At 48.6% G+C, this 17,927-nt stretch overlaps 1 long non-coding RNA gene across 1 annotated transcript; it reads right to left on the bottom strand.

Annotated features, from left to right (window-relative positions):
- Positions 1–12,019: 12,019 nt before the first annotated feature.
- On the bottom strand, positions 12,020–16,101 carry LOC145723679 (uncharacterized). The gene is made up of 3 exons (XR_014148936.1): positions 16,026–16,101; positions 12,978–13,103; positions 12,020–12,177 (listed from the first exon to the last, which is right to left on the bottom strand). It is a non-coding gene; the product is annotated as an uncharacterized LOC145723679 (long non-coding RNA).
- Positions 16,102–17,927: the final 1,826 nt, after the last annotated feature.

Raw genomic sequence — 17,927 nt, 5'->3', positions numbered from 1 at the left:
CAACAGCTGAGTGGCCTCTTTCCACTCCCTCCTCCCCGTCCTCAGAAGGTAACAGAGAGACCCTCCATGGGACAAGCCATCATGGGTGACATCCAATCACAGCCACCTAGTCCTGTGCATAACTAGTAGTAATTACAGAGTTCCATCTAGTCAAGGAAAGGAGGGAGGGTAGGAGGCAGGGTGCGCACAGGCCATTTTTCTGCATCCAGTCTGATAGACAAACACTATTAAGCACCCGTAGCTCTCCTTTGGGTGGGGTGACTGCCCCCTCCTCCAGGCTATGCGGGGGCTACAGGAAGGCAGGGGGGCTCTCTCTGGAAGGAAGTTGAAAAGCCCTACAGAGAAGGTTCCATCTGAGCAAGTAGTCAAGGTCATTTGGGACAAGGTGCCACCCCTTCCTGACCCCATAACCTGCCTTCAGGTGGGCACTGCCTGGCCAGCTCACACTGGGAACTGGGCCTCCTCAGGCGGCCTCCAAACAACCCCCAGGCCTGTGATGGGCCCCCTACTTTCAGTCCCTGCAGAGACACCCACACCCCCAGTTTTGGCCACAGGCTGTCCTGATAGCCACCCAACCCTGTCATCATCCCAGCTCTGATCCTCCCACAGTCCCCAACCCCCAGGACAAGGAGGGTCCCTCAAAGGACAGAGGTTCTGGGCAGGCATAAAAGGGCCCTTTCTCCTGCCCTGAAGGGCCCTATTGTCCTCCGCTGCTCACAGGACTTCTTTGTATGGGGGACAGGGTGGGTGGGACTCATAAAAGAAGCCATGAACTGACTAGTCCCTCCGTTTGCTATAAATCAAAGCATGTCCCCTAAATTCCAGACAGTTCCCCCAGATTACCTTGTCCTCCACGTGGCTATGTCTTTACAGGACTCCATGGGGCAACAGCAGAGGACGCAGAGGCTGGGGGTCAGCATGGAGTAGGAGGCGGAGTCTGTACTCGGGGATGACCAAGTCTTAGCACTGAAAGTCCCTCCCCCGACATCAGGAACACTGTCAGTCCTGGGAAAACGGACACTGTTGCCCCCACCCCACCTTGTTGCTCCCACTTCCAGAGTGCTCTGGCCTCAGTTTCCTGACCAGTAAGCGGGAATGGAGAGGGAGTGTGGGGTGAGTTTACACGCCTGCTCTCTGGAGCCTGGATGGAATCCCCAAGGCACCACGGCTGAGAGCCAGGACCAGCCGCCCGGCTCCTCTGAGTTCTGGTCTCTTCACCTGCAAATGAGCATTAAAAATTCCTAACTCAGAGTGTTGCTTCTGGAATCAACTGATTTATGTGAAGTGGTTAAAACAGCGACTGGTGCATGGCAAGTGACGCAGTGGCTGTTAGACAATTAATTATTTACTTTAACTATTCACCTAAGTGGCCCAAGCTCTCATTTTGCCTATAATGAGAACAAAGGGCATTGAAGGTCATTTCAGTGGCATTCAAAAGAACATCTGCTTATATGCTGCTTATGAGAGACACACCTAAAATCAAATCACACCATCCCCCAGGCAAAATACAAAGAGGTACGCACAAGAGCTATGCAAAGAGACACACACAGAGATGTATATTGTGTGTGTGTGTGTGTGTGTGTGTGTACATACCGCAAACCCAAAGAAACAACTTCAAAAAAGGACTCTTGGAAAGATTAAGCGATAGAATTCAAGGCATAAAGTGTGACAAAGAGTTTATTTTGTATTTATATATATAAAAGCCAGCAACCACAATGATGATACAGTAGTCAAGAATCTTCATGTATTAAATAACATAGTGCTAAAATCTAGGAAGAAAACAGATTCGAGACATCATTAAGCTTAGATATTTCTTCCTGCAGAAAACCTCCCAGGATGCCTCCTGGCATCTATGGGTCACTCTACCTGCCTTGTCACAAAATGTGTGTCAGTATTTATAATGACCTGTTTAACCACCCATCCCCCACTCCCATTGGTACTTTAGCCCAGTTGGCGGCTGCTGGGGTGGGGGGCTCAATGTCTGTCTTGCTCATTTTCTTCAATGCCCAGCGTAATGCTCACCAGTCTACCAAGAAATATTTGTGAAATGTATGACACATAGATACATGTTCAATTCTGTATCCCTAAGAGAACACACAATTTTTTTCAAATGTTTGTGGCTGTTTGTAAAGATCCACCATACACATGTGGCCAAAGGAAAACTTTAATAAATATCAAAATGGAGAAACTATACAGATGACATTCTCTGACCGTATAACGAAAGGATAAACCAAAATTTAAAAAACAAATAAAAAATTCCAACCTGCCAGAAACTAAAAATAACTCTTTGAAATTGCTTCAGTCAAAGAAGAAATCGAAACTGAAATTAGATTTTTTTTTACACAATATGATAGAAACAACAATCCACATAAAAATGTATGGGATGTGGCCAAGTCTGCACTCTGAGAAAAGAAATGAGAGATTGAAATGTTTTCATATTTGAACAAGAAATAACTAAACTTAGTGAAGAAAGCAGTCAAAGCAAAGAGCTAAAAAAAAAGAACAAAATGAACCCAAGGAGAGCAAGAAGGAATTAATAAAGATAAAATAAAAATTAAAAAATTAGAAAACACAGAATTTATTAGCATATCCCAGAACATGCTCTTTGAAAGGCACATGAAATAAACATATACGTTGAAAGTTCAACATATAAACAGATAGATATGGTCTCTTCACAACTGCTTTTTTTTTAATTATAAAATATCTAGGAGTAAACTAAGAAATAACTGCAAAATCTATAGGAAAAATCCCACAACATCTTATTAAAGAACATTCTAGAAGACCCCAATACACAGAGATACAAACTGTGTTTGAATGGGGAGACTCAATATTTGTAAACATACCAGTGTTTCCTGAATTAATAAGTGAATTTAATGTAATTCCAATCACAAGGGGGTTTCGGGGTCAGAGAGGGTTTAGAAAGTGAGTATTCCATTTTCCTAGGAAAACAAAGGCATGAGAAAAACAAAGCCAGCTTTGGAAAATAAAATGAAGGAAGCTGGATAAACAAATAGTGGGGGGGCCTCGACGGCTGTGGCACAGAGCAACCATGGAGGAAGGAGTGGACGTGGTCCTGGGCACCCCGCACTCTGTCCCTCCCGCATCCTCCCAGCCAGCCGGCCACTCCACAAAAAAATGCTCTGACCCCCCGCAGTCCTTCTACCGGATGAGGCCAGCATCCTTTCCCTGCCCCACCCCACTTGAAATTATGCCGAAGATTTAAAATGTGGTGCAGGTGTCTGAGTCCTAATTCAAGGTGTGATGCTGTCGCTCTTGCTACGGGGCCAAGGAGAAGAAAGAAAACTATGACAGTTGGGGGCAGAACCAAAGCAAAGAAGGGAGTGTGACCCTTGCAAAATCAACTGACTTTAGGGCACATCAATCCTTGCCGGTGTGTGCCCGGAGCTCAGGCATGCCCCTCAGCCAGGAAAGAAGGAGAACATCAGCTAGACCAGTGGGGACCAGGGTCTGTCGCTGCTGGACTGAAGCCATCTGTACCAGGGGAAGAAGCAAAGACATTGAAGATGCCCAGATCACTACACGTTTTGCAAATGGAGACCAAAATAATTGAGCAACATGGTTCCTGCCAAGGAGAACAGGTTGGAAGAACTAAAGCTTTCACAATCAAGAATGGAAACCATCGAATGACTAGAAATTACTGAAAACACGAAATGCCAAGGAGGTTTTTTTAATCTATACTTGGTAGACACATTCAAAGGTCTGAAATATGAATTCCCAGATGCTTGGAGTGAAAAGAATGTTCTAGGGCCCAGTCCCCAGAGAAGAGAACTATTTCTTCCCTGTCAGTCCCTGCAAAAGTCCAGGTTCTAAGCCCTCATTGGCCAGAACTTGGTCACAAGCACACCCCTGAGCCAATCACGGTGGGCAGGGGGATGGAACCGGCTGATGGGTTGAGACCATGGTCTCCTGCTGTCCCTGAAGATGGGTGATGCCAACTCCACTCGGGCCAGCTGGGCTCCGAGGAGAATCCAGGTGTGTTTGGGGGCAGGCAAACAAGACAGGTGTGAATTATAGGATAAAACGCCCATCAGAGTTTACTTCCCCGAGAAGAGAAATGCAAGGCGAGGCCTCAGGCCTTGGGACAGGTCATCTTTCACTGAGATTCATTTAGAAGCAAAAATTCAGAGACATTCGGGTAAGGCTGCCCTAATGACCCACTCAGCCACACAGTGGTCCTTCCATGAAGGCAGCCTCTTGCGCCCACGGCCCTCACCCCATGGGCAGCCCACATGGACAGTGACAAGAGCCCACCTGGACCCAAAGTGGAAGAGCCCATTTGCCATCTTCATCTGCCATGACCACAGCAGATGCCCTTCCCGCCAGGGACAGCAGGAAAGTTCTCAGATGCACCCAAGGGTGCTAAGGAAGCCCCGAGCAGCCCCGGCTACTGCCCAGACAATGAAGGCATTGTTCAAAGCATGTAGAGGACTGTTTCTGAGCATAAGACGGAGCCACGTTCCTCTGAAGCATGGCACCCAGCTGGCTAGCGGTGGGGTACATCGGGAGAGGGACAGAATGAGCTCTCACCCCAGAAGGTGGCAGAGGACGCCTCAACCTGCGGCCAAAACTGCGAGGTGCTCCATCTGAATCTGCTTAATTTATGAATTTTCATCAACTGGCATTCAGATGAATAGGATTTTATTGGAACAGATCAAATGTTCAAGGGAGATGAGTATGCACACAGTGTCATTTGGAAGCCAACCTGCCAGGCAGGCAGCAAATAATAAGAGGCAGGTGCTGATCTGCACGCCGGGCAGTGCACGCATCTCTCTCTTAGAGTATGTGGCTTGGCCTTTATTGGGGTCAAGTCCATCTCCCTGACAGCCCATGACTCCTGAAAGAAAATGGACCATGTCTTCTTCCCCTTGGAATTACTCTGTATCCAACACAGAGCGTGGGGGCCAGTAGGTGCTTGGCAAGTGTTTGTGGACTGAAGGAAAAGAGGAAGTGAAGGAAGAGGGAGGAAGGAGGGAGGTGAGAAGCAAGGGATGGAGGGAGGAGGGAGGGAAGGAAGGAGAGGGGAGAAAGGCAGGAGGAAGAGGGGAGGAAGGAGGGAGGGAGGAGGGCACATGCAGATGTCTGCTGTCTTCAACCAGAAATGTGGTCTGTGTGCACAACCCGCCCAGATCACATGGCCCTTCTGTGGTTGAATGGGGACCCACTTTTTCTTAGTTTCCTGAGGATAACCTTCCATGGAACCAGCTTTTTCCTAAGAATGAGTGTCTTAGCAGCAGGATGGTGGGCATCCAGACCAAGGCTCCTAAGCCACAGTCCGGCCCCCACCTTCAGCCTTGCACACCTGTCCCCCCCCCCCAGGGCACCCTAGGAGGGCATTTGCCCCTGCTGGTTTTGCCACCCCGGTCACTGTCACTGTCCTCACTGTCCAGGTGCCTCTGTCCCTCCATCCCTCTGAAACAGCTGCAGCCACAAGCGAGGAACTCCAGCCTCAGGTCTTCATAGAAACAGACGGGCTTTTTACTGGTGCCCACTCCTCCATTTCTTTCCAGCCCCTCCTCCCCTTCCAGGGATTTTCACCTTCTCTTCCTGCCAGAGGGAACCTTCTGGAGAGCATCAGAGCACTGGGGCCAGGTGACTTCACAGGAAAAGAGACTATCATCTTGGCATCTTCATTCTTTCTGGAGGCGGTCTGTAGCTAGTGCCCTTTGAATCCAAGGCCAGCAGTGGGGCTGCTGGGGGTCTGGGTTTCCAGGGCAGCCCTTCCCTCCCCTTCCCTCCCTACCTCATCCTACCCTGGAACAAAGACACGTTGCATCTGCAGAGAAAGTTCCAGCTCTTCTGTGGGGTCACTGCTGTGTCTACCCCAGAGGATGCTGCTGGCCAGAGCCCCTTCTAGGGGCTCCTTAGAGTTGGGGGGGTAGGGGGTGCTCCCAGAGGAATCGCTGCATTTCCAGTTGTTATCATTTCAAAACAGCCTCAGAAAAGACACGCTGGGGCACCTGGGTGGCTCAGATGGTTAAGCGTCTGCCTTCGGCTCAGGTCATGATCCCAGGATCCTGGGATCGAGTCCCGCATCGGGCTCCCTGCTAGGCAGGGAGCCTGCTTCTCCCTCTGCCTCTGCTTCTCTGTCTCTCTGACTCTCATGAATAAATAAATAAAACATTTAAAAAGAAAAGAAAAGAAAAGACACGCTGTCCTAGGGAAACGGGCTCGGGGAGTATTCATTTCAGGAAACTCATCCACTGTTCTTTCCTTTACAGAGTCCTGGGGCTGCGCAGCTACACGACTGTGGAACTGGATGGATTTTGGCCAAAGGCTGGTTTCAGCACAGCCCTGCCAGTGCCCAGTGGCTTTTCCAACTGCTCTTTCTCTCTGGGTCTCCATGTCTTCCTTCATCGCAGCAGAAACTGGGCCACCATCCCCGGGATAAATTAATAAGTAGCGTTTATACTGAATCTTATATTTTAAAAGCACTTTTATTGCATGTCCCTGGCTTGAGCCTTTAAGCCAGGTACTGCTTTTATCCTTGCCTTACAGCTGAGGAAACCGAGGCTCACAGCTGATTCATCGAAGATCCGGGTAACCGTGGAGAAAGCACTGAGCTGACACTGATGGACACCCTGTCCTTGAAGAACAGACACAGCATTTAATTCCATAGCTCATTGTAAAAATGACAAGTAAGCTAAAATTAGCCTCTCAAACCAATGCTGCATTTTAGTGCAATAACCACCCAGATTACCTCTCTTACCAAAACAGGATCCTATTGCAAATACTTGTTTCTAGCTGGCTTATTTTCCACGGTGATCACTGGTCGCATGGCGTTTCCTTGTGCGGCTACTAGACATGTACCCAACCAACCCCTGTTCTTGGTCATTTCCTGCTTTCCACTGCGCGATGTCTGGGGCCAGTCCTCAGCCCTCCCCAAGGCGCCGGGCAGCCGTCCCCTACAGGGAGCCTTGTCCCAGTCATTGATTCGGAGAGCCTTTGCGACGACATCTAAAATCAGTTAGCACGGCCATGTGCCTGACCCCGTTCACTTCTTGTCACATCCCCAAAGTTACAGGAGGAATGAAGAGAAGGACCCAGTGATGGTTCTGAAGCCTGGACCCGTGAAGGCAGCCCCCTGCACCCACAGCCCCGTGAACACTCCTACCACGCACGGCCCATCTCAAGCAACCAATGCGATGTCACTGGGCGCATGCAGAGTTGGGGAGAGCTGAGCACATAGGTGCCCCTCGCTGGTAAGAGGTAGAAGCACATCAGTTGGGATGACTCAGTCAAGTCCTCCACACTGGCTTCCAGAATTCCCCAGCCGCACAAGCTCCAGGTGCCCTCAGTGACCCTTGGCTTGATGACACCTGGCTTCCTTTCCCTTTCCTGTCTACTTACACCCGCATGGAGGTTCCCAGGTTCATGTTCCAAATGAACTGTGTCTATGAGAGCCTGTGTCTGGTGGGGAATCAACTGGAGGACTCCCCCCACACACACCACCAACACAAACTTCAGAGCAGTGGACAATTTTGAACCTAAATCACAGTGGGAAAGCAGGAGTTCAAGGCAGGGATGGGAATTATTTCCCACAAATGTTCCATCAAGAAAAACTCATCTCAAGCTGGCTGCCACAAGCAGGTGCCCATGAAATTTGGGGTTGGCTGCAGGCTGAGCAAAGAAAGGGATGCCTTGGGGCGCCTGGGTGGCTCAGTCGGTTAAGCATCTGCCTTCGGCTCAGGTCATGATCCCGGGGTCCTGGGATCGAGCCCCGCATCGGGCTTCCTGCTCAGCAGAGAGCCTGCTTCTCCCTCCCCCTCTATCTGCTCCCCCTGCTTGTGCTCTCTCTCTCTGTCAAATAAATAAATAAAATCTTAAAAAAAAAAAAGAAAGAAAGAAAGAAAGGGATGCCTCCTCTCTTCATCATCCCTGCTGAAGCAGAGAGCAGGAGCATCTCCCACAGTCTGGAACCCGGGGAGGAAAAGGTATTTCTCGGCACTGTCCCCGCCCTGCCCCTGCCCCAGTTCCAGACTCCCTCACCTCCCACCTGGACCAGCACAGCAGCCCCCACATGGGTCAGCTTCGCGCCACACGCCGCCCCCTCATTTTCCACCCTGAGCCAGGGTGTCCCCTGCTAAGACATATGACCATGCTGACCTCTTTTTTCCCCTGCTGAAAACCCTTCAACGAGCTCAGCTTCTACACCATAGCTTCTGGAACCTTCTGTGATCTGGTGCTGCCTCCCTCTCCAAACCAGCCTGGGGCCAGACCCTGTTATTCCTGACCCCTTGCCTCTCCTTGTGCCACCCCCAGTGCCTGGAATTCCTCCCTTCCCCTCTTTGCTCAAATCCTTCTCATCTTTTCAAATACAGCAAGAAGAGTCTCCTCCTCCAAGAAGCCCTCCCTAACTTCTGGCCTGCACTAGACAATATTCCTATTCTTTGGTTCCCAGGAGTCCCTGCATACAGTGCTATTGCCTCATGCAATCCACTGGGTGGTAATTATGTGTTCGTGCCTCAGTTTCCTCTAGGAGACTTGACTTCCCTGAGGGCAAGCTCTTTGTTTTAATCTTCTCTACACCTCCTAGCTTAGCATCTGTTTGGGAAATGGTGGGTACTTGGTAAGAATTGTATGTCCATCCATTCACTCATTCCTTCATTGCTTCTGGCTGCAGCGATAGCTCCATTCTTTCCACGACTGGTAGCTGAGTAATGAGGTGGCACCGTCTGGTGACACCAAAATTATTGTGTGTCTGTTTTGCTAAATAAGATAGTGGTGCCTCTGGGTCTTATGGAGTGGGGTGCCTAACCTCAAGGAGTCTACCAGGAGATAGGATGTACATATCTAGGTGTTGGATCAAGACACCTCGAATTTTAACCTGCACACAAAACCCCAGGATTCCTGTTAACGTGCTTCTTGTTCGGCCGGCCTGGGGTTGGCCCAGCCTCCTGCATCCCTCACCGGCTCCCAGGTGACGCCCATGCACCAGCCCGAAGCACACTGCAGAGCCGGGAGCCAGGCATTTGCGCAACAACGTGTGGCAGGCCGTAGCCAAGGGTGGGGCTCACGGCGCATCCCCTGCCACACCCCCAAACCTGGTACCTTGCTTGAATTCTCACTTTTGTGTCCTAAGTGTATTTACAAGTAACTTTTAAAAGACTGTCTTAAAGGAAAAACAGGCATCACTTCCCACAAATAAAAACTACCCACGGACATAAATGCAGTGGAATTCTCTAACTGTGATGCTTCTCTGGCTACGGAGCCCCACCTGAAGTTTCTGCGCCTGCGTCCCACTCTCTCTTTGCTGGAAGGCAAGGGAAGTAGGAAGAGCAGATTTGCACCCCACCGAGACTTTCCCCTTGAAGCGGTGAGAGCTGTTTAAAAGAACAGAAAAGCGACGGTTGCTCCGTTTGTGGTTCCCGGCCGTGTGTAGCCACACCTCTGCGCCCAGGCGACAACAGGTGTGCGCTTCAAGAGCCGCCGCATTTAATGCGTCCAAAGGCCACTCTGTCTGGCCCAGTCACGCTCCAAGCTCCAGAGGACCTCGGCCAGTTTCAGAACAAAGCCGGAGTGTGCAGGGTGGGTTGACCAAGGGCGGGAGGGAGGCAAGACTAGAAGCTATTTGGCTCCAGAATCTCAGTGCATGGTCATCACCTCGCAAAATGCCTGCAGTCGTTCAATCCTTGGACAGGCTGATCGCACTTATGACATTACCCAGCGCGACGTCAACAGCTGCCCAACTCGGGTCCAAGGATCTCCCCACCCCCCGCCCCATTATAATTGCTTTAGAGAAAGCTTGCCCACAGGCTGCAAGATGGAAGTAACAAACGTGGAAATAAATGACGTTTCGCAAGCAGTAGAGATCTAGCTGTGACTCTGTGTGTGGGGCCCACAGCGTTGCATAAATTATGGTGACACTTACCCAGAGGTTTTTGCGACACCAGACTTGCACCATCATCCCAGGCTGCAAGGTGGGGAGCTGGGACCAGGGTGAACAGAGGACTCGGAGTCACAGAGGGAGGGGCCAGGACCAATCCAGTCATTCGGAACCGGCAACAAGAATGGATTGAGTTGGTGCACCTGCCCTCAAGATGCATGGCCAACCCAAGGGGCACCTGCTGCTGGTCTGGAAAAGGCTGGGATCACAGACTCAGCCTGAGAAAAGTACAAATGAAGCAGTCCCTCCCACCCTGGAAACCTTGTAGTGATGTGAAGGACATCTTCTGGTTTTGCTTGCCCTATACCTTTTTCCCTCTGGTAAAAGATTCCTGGCCTTCTTGGGCTGAGATGGGGACGCACCCGCCCCATCTGTGATGGGTAGATTTATGTGTCAATGTGGCTGGGTCATAGGTTGCCCAGGCATTTGGTCAAGAATGATTTTGGGTGCGTCTGGGAGGATGTTTCTGGGTAAGACTAACATTTGAATCCATAGACAAAGTACATAGATTGCCCTCCCCAGTGTGGGTGTGTCTCAGCCAATCTATTCAGAGCTCAAATAGAATAAAAAGGCAGAGGAAGGTTGAGTTGGCTCTCTGCCTGACTGAGTGGGGACTTAGCTCTTCCCCTGCCCTCAAGGTTCCTGGTTCTCAGGCCTTCAGACTCAGGCTGGAATCAATACCAGGGGTCCTCCTACTCTCAGGCCAGCAAATAAGCTTGCCAGCTCTGCTGGGTCTCTAGCTCCAGCTTGCAAATAGCAGATCATGGGACTTCTCAGCCTCCATAATAGCATGAGCCAATTCCTTATAATAAATTTTATATATATATATATGTATATATATATATAGACACATACATATATATACATATACATATATATATATATACACACACACATATATATATTCCTTATTGGTTTTCTCAGGGGAACCCTAATACAGTCTACTTGGGAGAAGACCTGCCCTGGGATGCCATCGTAACCCTAGGCTTCCCACTTTGGTGCCAGAAACATGATAGACACTCTCAGACATTTGTCAAGTAAATAAATATTTCAAGAAAGCCACTTTGACCCCATGCATGAAACCCCCATCACTACATAGCCCACCACCCACACTCAGTAAATTAACATGTCACAAAACCTCTTTTACTGTCATTGTCCCTTAATTTTTTAAGGGTCAGTGGGAGTCAGAAAGAGTTGCAGCGAATTCCTGCACCATCAGAAGGGCTGGGTGAATATCCTCTGAAGATAAACTAGGACAGCATTTTCTTCAAGTTTCTCCAATATTTTTACCCCAGTCTGTCTCTTTTCCTTTTGCTTTTGATTCGGAGAGGAACACGAGCCCACCAGGAGACAGAGAACACAATCCAAACCCCAGGTGCTGATTTCAAAGCAAGCATCAAACCCTTCAGCCTCCTTTTTGGCTGGTAAATAGAAACTCCTGACACTGCAAGACAAGCCGTGGAGACAGTGGAGGCCCCGTTGCTAAGAAAAATGACAGGTGAGGACTCTGCTTTGAGCCCCCGGAACCCGGAGGCCCCCAGGGCGGGCTACCTATCTGGGTATTACGACGCTGGTGGAGCAGGCTGCCGGCTTGAGCCACTCAAAATCACCAGGAAACCGGGTTCTGCCCACCTAGCTGCCTTTTCCCTGACCTCTTTCTCCCCGTGAAGGTAATATAGAGCCTGAAAACTGAGATTGGATGGGGTGTGGGGGGATGGAGTTTACAACTGCCCCGAAAAGATGAGTGTTTCATGAGAAGAAATCCACACTGAGATTTCTTCTTCCAAGATTGACTGGGTCAAAGTCTGGAAGCGAACACCACCTCTGACCAGCCCAACTGCCTTGGTGGCCAGCCAGGGATGTCACGGTCAGTGAGCTAGACAGGAGAGAAAAGAGATTGGTGACACCAGGGGGGACTGAACCCCCCAGTCCCCATCCCAGAGGACCCTGCACACAGCTCCAGACGATGCTGCCTTGTGGAGAACACAGCCTGGTACCTGACCTCTTGGTTTTTCAGTAGTAGTGAGATAACTGTATTAATTCAGATCGCCCAAGGATGAGACCTAGTCACATTTTTTTTTTTTTTAATGTCCAGGTGCTTGGCCCAGGGAGCCTCAGATGGATTCTGCCCTCAGGCCAGATGTTAAGCAGAGAGTTTGATCCATGAGATTTGGGGAACAGACATTTGCCAGCAGGGTGGCTCATATGGTTGCATGTCAGCTTCTCTCGGGTTCTCATTAATTCCAGGGTGGCGAAGTGAGTTTTCTCTGTTACTGAAAAATGTGTTTGAACAAACATGAGAGTGACCCGCTCATTCTGGGTTCTCTAGGACTGTCCCAGTTTTAAAATTGAAAGTCCCTGTGTGCCAGGGTCCTTCTTGGGCCCAGGAAAACAGTTGGTCACCCTAACAAAGAGGCGCGTGGTGAGCCAGTGGGTGGGTGCTTGGGAGCTCATTAGCTTGAAGAGGAAAAGACCCTTTGGGGAACCATGGCGGTCAGCAATGGGGACTGTGCCATGGATGAGGTCAAATTTGGATGATGTGAAGCCACTGAGATCGAGGGGCTGTTTGCCCAGCATTTGGCCCACTTAGACCGACAGGCTAGGGAATCCCTACTTTTTTTGGCCAGCAGCACCTGGCACGTGAGTGACTGCCCTACCCAAGTTAGACACACTGAATTACCTCCCCCAAAGAATTCGGCTTTGGTACTCAGGAGCCTAAGTGGTCTCTATTGGCAGATAAGTTCAAGCAGGCGCCTTGGGGTGGTCAGATGCTCAGAGGAGAGGAGAAAGCTGGTATTAGGGGCTGAGTGATACCCCCCCACTTCATACGTTGAAATGCTAACCCCAGTACCTCAGAATGTAACTGTATTGGGAGACAGGTGAGTCTTTTATATAGGTGAGTAAGTGAAAATGAGGTCACCAGGGTGGGCCCTAATCCAAAATGGCTGATGTCCTTATAAGAAGAGACTAGGACACAGACACGCACAGAGGGAAGACCATGTGAGGACACAGAGAAGACAGCCACCTGCAAGCCAAGGAGAGAAGCCTCAGAAGAAACCAACCCTGCTGATACCTTGATCTTGGTCTTCTGGCCTCCAGAACTGGGATACCATCAATTTCTCTTGTTCCAGCCTCCCAGTCTGTGGTCCTTCATTATGACAGCCTGAGCTCTTATAACCGGCCAGTGGGGAAGAGGAGCCTAAAGGTAAAGCAGAAATGAAAGTCATGTGTTCCATGGAGAAGAATTTTTCCAGGTCCTGGTTCTGAGCCTTCATGGGGTCTGACTCTACTTCCTGGTCTTCAGACCTCAGCAATAACAAACCCCCTCTTTTTCTTAAGCTAGTCAAGTGGGTTTCTGTTACTTACAACCAAAAAAGCCTTCGCCATATAATTTGGTCTTGTGATTCCAACCGTTACCAGGAGACCTTCTTCCTGGGAAAGTCCTTAGCCCATCAGGAAAGGGAATTTAATACAAAATGCTTTTGTGGTAGACAGGATAATCACCTCCCAAAGACGCCCACATCCTAATCCTCGAGACGTGTGCATTTGCCACCTGCTGTGGCTAAAAGGGACTTTGAGATGTAATTAAGTTAAGAGTTTTGAGATGGGAAGATTATTCTGAATTATTTTGATTATCTAGGTATGCCCAGTGTGATCACAAAGGTCTTATAAGAGAAAGAGGGAAGCAGGAGAGGCAGAGATGGAAAGATTACAAGATGCTACGTTGTTGGCTTTGAAGACGAAGGAAGGGGCCCCAAGCCGATGGGTGCAGCCAGTCTCCAGCAGCTGTAAAAGGCAAGAAAGCATACACCCCACCACCCAGGGCCCCCAGAAGGAGTGCAGCCCTGCTAACACCTTGATTTTGACCTCCAGAGCTGGAATAAATTTATGCTGTTTTAAGCCACTAAGTTTGTCTTCATTTGTTCGAACACAAATATAACTTTGCATAGTGGGTTGTTCATAAGCCCAGACCCTAAACTTGTTCCTTGTTTTCTTTTTCCCCTAAACTATTCATACTAAAGACGGGTCAGTTAAAAAAAAAAAAAAGCACCTAAGTTTTGAATTCTGGCTGAATTCAAAAGAAAAAGCACTTAACAGATAGAACCAAAATCTCACAGCCAGGTGAATCTTCAAAAGCAGATGCCCTACCCTTTCTCTTTGCTGGCCCCTTGCCCTCAAATGGTTTATTTTTGGAGCGCAGCAGGAGGGATGTCGGAGAAGAGCAGCAGCTCGGCCTTGACCTCCTGCCTAGGTCATGGGCCAGCCGGGGCACCCCCCTCCTACAGTGACAGGGCACTTTGGAGGGGCTTCAACCCAAATGTGAGTAAAACAACGTAGAGAACCTGCAGTCAGCTTTCTCAGGCGGCGATGCTTTGGGCTGGTTCTCAGCCCGTCTCCCAACAGGTCCCCCGCCCCCACCTGGAGTGACATCGCGGGCTCACAGAGTGGGCTGCAGGGAGAGAGAATGTTTTGCCCACGTCTGTGCTATGCGTGCAGTCACAAACCCCTCAGACTGGAAAAAGCAGACAGCTGCGCCCGGCAGGCTCCCATGTGCTGGCTCCATCTGCTAAATCATTACAACGGAGCCTTGGCAGTCTGCAGAAAAACACATTTGTTTTCTTCATAAAGAGGAAGAGTCAACTTTCCTGGCGTCCTCATAAGTTTTTGCAATTACTTTAATGTGCAAAGTGCATTGTACAAAGGCAGGAACAGGCTAAGGGGCCAGGATGCAGGCTTTCATTAAGTTATAGTCTATGTTAAATTAGCCGCTCACTAGCCCCGGTGGCTTAAGCACCGATTCACAGTAATAAGACACATTATGCCAAAGCTCACAACAACGTTCCGATGCTCAGCGATTTGCCTCCCGTGCTAACACAGGTCTAGGGGTAACATCCTACATGGTGGGCTCTGGGCTGGCCGCTCAGAGAAAACAGACGGTCTTGGGGACAGTGAATCACATACGGTGCTAGAGTCACCAGGAAAAAGGAGAATGAGTCCGTGAAAGCTGAAAAGCAGGGGTGTCCCGGCTTCTGAATCCAGAGAGACGCCTTTCTTCCCATCCTTTTAATGTGTGATAGAGAATCTGTCCCAGATGGCAGATTTCACATACTCATCGTACCCCAGCCCACCCCCACCGCTCCCCCAAAGCGGAACTGACAGGAGCCATTGAGACCGAATGTCCACTCTGTCACTTAGTGTGTGACTCGGCTTCCGGTTTCTCATCTGTTAAATGGGCACATCCATTATAGGTCCTCCTGAGGGCTGTGGAGGGAAGCAAGGAAGATCTCTACACAAAGGACTTAGCACGACTTGTTTCAATTCTGCTCATAAATACCCATTATTATCACCATTATCACCTCTCTGTAACTATGACATCGGATACCTTCCAAGCTCGTGTCACCCTTTCAAATGCAGCCTTGTTAAGAATGGGTACCATTGTCTGTGGGACTTAGAGCAAACCACAGCTGGTGGGCCAGACCCTGCTGGCCACCTGGTTTTGTGCACCTGTTGAACTAAATAATAGCTTTTACATTTGTTAATGGACAGATAAAGATCAAGAGAAGAATATTATTTTGCGACGTGTGGGAATTCAATGAAATTCAAATTTCAATATTTACAAATAGTTTCATTGAGACCCAGCCATGCCCATTTACTTATGTATAGTCTCTGCTGTGAGCAGAAGAGCAGAGTTGAGTAAATGGCCACAGAGACATGTGACCTGTAAATCGGAAAATTTTGCTATATGTCCCTTACAGCAAGTTTGCCGACACTCGACTGAGGGAATAAAACCTTTATCTTTGGAGTCTTGCTCAATTTCACAGTTGATGTTGAAAAACCCCAAAACCTGACTATTAGGATGGATGCGGGAAGCAACTAGAAAGATAGCCATTTTTAGGCATGCAGTTACATCTCAACCAATGACAACATTGAGAGGGTCTTGTGGCTTGGATTCTTGGGAAGGACCCTGGCATGGAAGCCATGTTTGAAACCCAACTTTGTACCCAGCAGGCTGTGTGACTTTGGACTGTTGACCAAACCTCACTGAGCTCTCTGCTGGAAATTGAGGTATCCGTCCCTTTGGCACAGGGTCATTAGGACAAGTGAAATAAATGGCACCTACTCTGCAAAGGATTGGATGCTCTGCTGCTGAACGAAACTTGTTGGTGCCCTCCTTCCAAAGTTTGTCTTTGTGGTCTGTCAAAAAAGAACATGTACCAAATGAGCACATTTTTTCTAAGCCGTGAGAACTGCAACAGGCTCCAGTTTTGACTCCTCCATGTAAGGAGCCTGGGAGTCATCACTCCCACCCTTACAACAATAACAACACATAAATAAAAAGCTGAACAAACTGAAAAATTGATGACTTTTCTTGGACCCACCAGAGAACTGGGCTTCTGAGATAAACTGCTGTTCTGAACTCTGGACAGATGGATGGATCCTGAGCCACAGCTGAACTGTGCTTACCTGAAGCAAAAAGTGCTGGAGCCATAAGCAGTAGGAAGAGTTAAGTGCTAATTCTCCTGAGTTGCTAAAGGCTGAGTATAAACTGGTGAGAGTGAAGAACCCCGGGGCAGTGGGGAGGGTTGCTGCAGGCTTGGGGAGGGGCCCACAATTTTATAAGCTTTTTTTTTTTACCAGGAACTCCACCAGATTCTTACTGTGAAAATCCCAAAAAGATCCTCTCCTGGCTCTGGCAGGGGAAGGAAAGAGTAATCCCCATTAATTACACTCTAGAGCCTTCTCCATAAGGAAAACCTACTCTCCAGGGAAAGGACTTTGCCAAAGCCTTTTCTCAGCAGGGGAGGGCTTCATCTTCAACCCCCTCCAACCTCCCTGTCTCACCCAAGGATGGGTGTGTTGGGGAGACACACTTGTGAGGGTCACACGCTAGACACACAGGCCCACGGGAAGACAGATTTACCTGAAAATTATAGAACACGCCCATCCCCCACTCCTTAGCACCACACCAAAGGGGCTCCAGTAAGTATAACAGCAGGGATTACAACTGAAGGCTCTAGGACACAGGATCTCTAGGGGAGAAGTTAGGGAAGTTCAAAGTCAGGAAGGAATTAAAAAACAAAGAGTCCAGAAGAATGTGAAGCCTCTGGCACCTAGAGCTACAGCAAACATGAAACATAGTGAACTCTGAGCCAGATTTTTTTTTCAAAGATTTTATTTATTTATTTATTTGAGAGAGAGAGAGCACAAACAAGGGGAATGGCACAGGGAGAAGGAGAAGCAGGCTCCCCGCTGAGCAGGGAGCCCAACTCAGGGGCTCCATCCCAGGACCCTGAGATCATGACCTGAGCTGAAGGCAGGTGCTTAACCAACTGAGCCACCCAACCACCCCTGAGCTAGATTAAAATAAATCCTCACACTAAAGGCCCATTTGCCTCAATATCCATTACTTGATACAACATTTCTGGCTTGTGACACAAAATTACAAGGCACACCAAAAGAAAAAGAAAAAAAAAACAGCCTGAAGAGATAAAGCAGGCATCAGAACCGGACTCAGATATGACACAGTTGTTGAAATCAGCAGACAGGGAAATCTGACTAACTATGATTCGTATATTAAGAACCCTGATGGAAAAAAATAGACAATTATGCAATACAAATGGATAATACAGCTAGAGAAACAGAAATTCTAAGAAATAATCAAAAAAATGCTCAAGATCAAAACCACTCTAGCTGAAATGAAGAATGTCTCTCCTGCACTCAATAGACTGGACACGGCTGAGGAAGGAGTTAGTGATCTTGAAGATACATCAGTAGAAACTTCCCAAACTGAAACACAAAGAGAGGAAAGGATAAACATGGAACAGAATACCCAAGGAGTGTGGGAAATTTTCAAAAGATGTAACATGTATGTAATTAGAATGCCAAAAACAGAAGAAAAAGAACAAAGAGTGATATTTGAAGAAGTAGTGGCTGAGAACATTCCAAGTTAATGACAGATCCCAAAGCATAGATCTAGGAAGATCCACGAAACTCAGAGGATGCCGAGAAGCTACACACCTAA

Source organism: Leptonychotes weddellii, chromosome 10 (genome assembly GCF_054177405.1).
Source record: "Leptonychotes weddellii isolate Sample4059 chromosome 10, ASM5417740v2, whole genome shotgun sequence".
In the NCBI taxonomy this organism is placed as follows: domain Eukaryota; kingdom Metazoa; phylum Chordata; class Mammalia; order Carnivora; family Phocidae; genus Leptonychotes; species Leptonychotes weddellii.
The sequence above is the reverse complement of the archived record's forward strand: the minus strand, read 5'-3'. Positions and strand labels throughout refer to the sequence as shown.